Raw genomic sequence first — 5092 nt, forward strand, 5'->3', positions numbered from 1 at the left:
CTTCTTTATACGAATAGGAAATACAACTGTACACTCATGTGGATTTACAAGGAATAGTGTACTCATTAATATATATATATATATATATATATATATATATTAGGGATGCACAGATACCACTTTTTCCCAGTACTTGCCCAATACCGATACTTTTATTTTTGGTACTTGCTGATACCAAGTACCGATACTGATATTTTTAATTGCATTTGTACATTTTTTAAATATTGGGTACAGAAACCAAAAGAGTATGTATAATGTTAGTTGGTTAACTTCATACATGTTCTCTTGTCTGACACTATTACCCTAGTAAAATTATTGTGAAGATTAGTTAAATTAATTTCACACGATTCATAGTTATTCTGGGGTGCTCTACACAATGGTTGTTTTTTCAAAACATCACACTCACAGATAAACCCAAATGGAGTTTGGTCACTTGCATTGTGTCCATTCTCTCAGCGTGTACGTCCTTTGTCCACATGTGTGCATTCAGTAGACAATGTTCTGCATTCGAGTATGCATATGTTTGTCTCTTTCAAAGGAGAATAGTTTAATTTGGAGTGGAAGTTTGGTCGAGGCAGGCTATAATTTCTTACATGTCTCACTACGAGAGCTATTCATCTCTAAGTCGCACACACCCTAGATACTGATTCCTTTATCAACGCATTACAAAACTAACCCTTTAACACTGCCTCACATACAGCTCACGAAATCAGGCGTGTGCTGTGTGTAAGCTATTGTGCCACAATTGCACGATTGTCAAAACAAAAATGCAGCGCATGATCAAACATTTAGGTGAGATAAATATATATGATACTGCTTTCTGTGATCGGTGATCGGCCTCAAAAATCCTGATCGGAGCACCCCTACACGGCACGCTGAAATTTATATGATCTCACACTGACGGCCTGTAGAGATAAACATTATGTAAAGTAAACAGGCAGGAGAGAAGTGCAGCGTGCATGCGGGTGGGCGGAGGGCGCATGTGCGGTGGGAGTTCGGCCTGTCGATAATGAGCGCAGCTATAGAACTACATCAAAGCTGATGAAAACCGCAGCCTCACAGGGCATGGATGTGTGCTTAATGGTAGAAATAATGACCTGCAGAGGGCAAAAAGAGGACAGAGAAACACCTCCGAATGCAATGTTCATCTTTCACTTTGGTACAATCAGCCTGATTTAAGGAGTTTTTTGATGGTCTGCATCATCAGGTTCGCAGGTTATTGATGGATCTGGATTTACATGGATGCATCTTAAGAGTTAAATTTCGGCTCAAACACTCATTATTTAAATGACATGTCAAATAAAATACATTTTTATGCATTGAAATTATCCCAGAGATTCTATATTATTATGACATACTGTCTCATATTGTCTATGACTGGACATCCCTCTACAGGCTGTGAGAGGAACATGCACACTTCAGTTCAACATCTACCAATTGTTGCATTAACAATTGCATTCATAAGTGGAAAGAAAAACAGAATCAATCCTATAAAACACAACCAGACAATAAAGATAAAACATATAAAGAAATAGTTCATCTAATCTATTTTTTCAAAAGCTGTATAAAAAGCCATTAAGAATTTTCCTTCGTGTTCAAAAAGGAACAGCATTCTGGTTCGGAACGACATGAGAGTGAGGAAATAATGACATCGTTTTCATTTTTGGCTGAACTGTTGTGTTAATGACAGCAACAGGTAGATCTCAGCAGTAATTTGAGGTTCGTTTACCACATGGAGAGGTGATAGACTGTACTGAAAGAGACACAAACAGGACAAATACAGCCGCAGGCTTCTATCAGCTAATGTCAATGACTGCATCTGAAGACTCAATCAAACATATGAGCACAGCATTTTTTGCCACCAGGGGGCGAAAGCGCAAAACAATCACATTCATCATTATTGACTACCTACAAAGGAATATTGTATCCAAAGCTTACTTTTTTAGGCTCAATCCCAATTCTACCCCTTAGAACTTCCCCTTTCCCCTACCCCTCCGTTTCACGCGTTCACGTGAAGGGGTAGGGGTGTCCTGTAAGCAGCGCATTAATATGGAACGGTAATTAAAGGCTCTAATGCACACCAATATAGGTGTGTGTATTGTAGGAGCTAGACGACATATGATGACGTGTGACGTATAGTAGTGGTGTCCCAATTCTTAGGGGAATATTTTCACCCCTACCCCTTGACACTCTGTTTCAAGGGACAAGGGGAAGGGGTAGGCGGAGGGGTAGGGGAAGGGGAAGGGGTATAAAATAGAATTGGGATTGGGCCTTACTCTGCTACACTTCAGTTGTTTAATCTATGTAATATTATGTTCATGCACACCGCACCGTAATACATACCAATTCATTTACTAATTATATTGGTATTTTATGCTCCCCAAGGGCCCATTTCTTTGATCAAAAGTAATGGTATAAAATATGATTGCAATTGATACAAAATGTATCATTTTGAATTAATTGTTACAACATATTACAATAGAAAACAGTTTATACTGTATTTTAGGTCCATGTCATTTTGAAAGAAGTCTGCATTTATTTAATCAAACATACAATAAAAACAGTGAAATATTATTACAATTTAGAATAACTGTTTTCTATTTTTAAATATTGTAAAATTACTTCAGTCTTCAGTGTCACATAATCCTTCAGAAATCATTATAATATATTGATTTGCTGCTCAAAAATCATCTTATTATCTTTAATGTGATAGATTTTTTTTCAGGATTCTTTGATGAATATAAAGTTCAAAAGAACAGCATTTATTTAAAATAGAAATCTGATTAAATGATTAAGTTAATGCATCCTTGCTGAATAAAAGTATTAATTTTTTTAAAAGAAAACCTTACAGAACTTTTGAACGGTACTGTTTATGTACATTCATTTTCTAGGCCTTTATCACAATTTCTGTCAGAGCAAACTGAACTTTTACCTGGATAAAACCCATTGGAAGACAGATTTGAGAAGCATGTTGTTTACTTGCTCTTGGCAACAGTAAAATGCCGTTGATGAGTGCTGCTCGGTTTGATTGAGTTATTAAACATTTTAGCTTTTTGATGAGGTAACAAGTGGTGCATTTGAACCTCTGGAAGGTGACTAACGTCTCACGCTCTATGATGCAGTCGTCCCAGCTACTGTACAAACGCAGCATTATTCAATCAAAACAAGTATTTACTGTTCGTCAGGGGTGTGACATGTTATTTCTATTCGAACAGGGCCTTCTTTACACGAGGTCTGCAGCGATTGCTGCCACGCAGGCAGAACGCAATACAACGCGTGGCCTTTTCCTCTAACCCAAACCCACTCGAAAGCAAGATTACCATGAAATATGCTGCCGGATCAATCATGCACAATGTGTCAATGTCATATTTCTGAGTCTGAGGTCATAGTAATTAGCTGTTAATGTCCATCAATGTTTCATCATACAAGGAACGTATTCAAATCGACCTTCATCGGCTATTATTGCGCTATGATGGCACTCACTACTACCAAACTACATGCTGTTCTGCAGATCAAACACTCCTGTTAAGTCACTCGCTGGGCGCTTTTCCAGTTTTACACAATCTTACTCAAGGAAAACTGCTTTGAAAAGACTCTTCAGTGACACAATGTTGAATGAAATTCCCATCCAGTGAAAACACACACATTATTTGTTCTCTGGCCCTTGTGCATGAGATCTGATTTGATTATCTAATCCGAGATAAAGGGCATATGACTCACTGCATATCTGCAACAGTGAACATAAATGGGGGAAATGTGTCTGCGTTGTGTCGCGCCCCATGTGCTGCTTTATTTATTTATTTTGCTCAAAGCTAGTGATGTCATACCGAGCCACTTCCTGAACACTGGGTTCATTCACACCATCCGCCCCAGTTAGGGCCCAAACAAGCTGTCGCCTAGCGACGCTACAAGATGCTTATTTGTCTGAGAGGCGAAGAGCTGTGAAGTCACAAAGGGCCACATGGGCCAATGCCATCAAAGGCGCAAAGTTCTGTGCATTTCTGCTCAGATTTAATGATTGAAATATCAAGCAAGCATCTGCTGTATCAAAGCGGCGGCGTTTGGAGCTAACTGAGACTTTCAATGATTAACTGGTTTGATTCAGCGCAACTGGGAGACATAAAGAGAACAGGTGTTTCATAGAGTCAACAGCGCCATAAACACGGTACACAAAACGTGTGCTAATTGATTTCTGAACACCTGCAAGTCTCTGAATCACACTGCTTCATTTTTCTGGCCAAAATAATATACGTGAAGCTTAATGAAATATATTTTTTTGAAATTAAAAATATATTTAATTTCATCCTCCATATGCTAAAATATATTTCAAAATGTATTGAAGGGGAAAGAAAATACATTTCCATCATCATGTATTAGAAGAAGTAGCTTATATTCTGAAATAGTTTACAGTAGAGTAAAAGGTAACAGGAATGTATCATATGTTCTATACATACAAAAATAGCTGGCAACAAATAAGACAGAGACAAAGGTCAACTGTGACATACCTGAATATATTTTCTTGGATTGATATATATGTTTACTCTTCACTCTGTAACTCTTTAATAATGATGTGTTATACTACCTGGTGTTTTTTTTCTTTTGAAAAACAGTTCTCAATATTTATTACAATATATACTGATAAATTTAAAGGGGTCATATGATGCGATTTCAAGTTTTCCTTTCTCTTTGGAGTGTTACAAGCTGATTATGCATAGATAAGATCCCTGAAGTTGCAAAGACTAAAGTCTCAAAACCAAAGAGATATACTTTATCAAAGTTACTATTGACTGTTCAAATGCGGAGTTTTGCGCATCGTGTTTGTGTGTGCGTGAGCGAGCGAGAGAGAGAGAGAAAGAGAGCGCGAGAGAGAGCGAGAGAGACAGCGAGAGAGAAAGAGAGAAAGTGAGAGAAAGAGAGAGCGAGAGAGAGCGCGAGAGAGAGAGAGAGAGAGCGAGAGTGAGCGCGAGAGGGAGAGAGAGCGAGAGAGAGAGTGAGAGAGAGAGAGAAAGAGAGCGAGAGCGAGAGAGAGAGAGAGAGAGAGATAATCATATAAGACACCTGCTCAACATCATCTGCTCCAAACTGGTCAAAT

The sequence above is a fragment of the Sinocyclocheilus anshuiensis genome, unplaced genomic scaffold, assembly GCF_001515605.1.
Source record: "Sinocyclocheilus anshuiensis isolate Anshui unplaced genomic scaffold, SAMN03320099.WGS_v1.1 scaffold67, whole genome shotgun sequence".
NCBI classification, from domain to species: Eukaryota; Metazoa; Chordata; class Actinopteri; order Cypriniformes; family Cyprinidae; genus Sinocyclocheilus; species Sinocyclocheilus anshuiensis.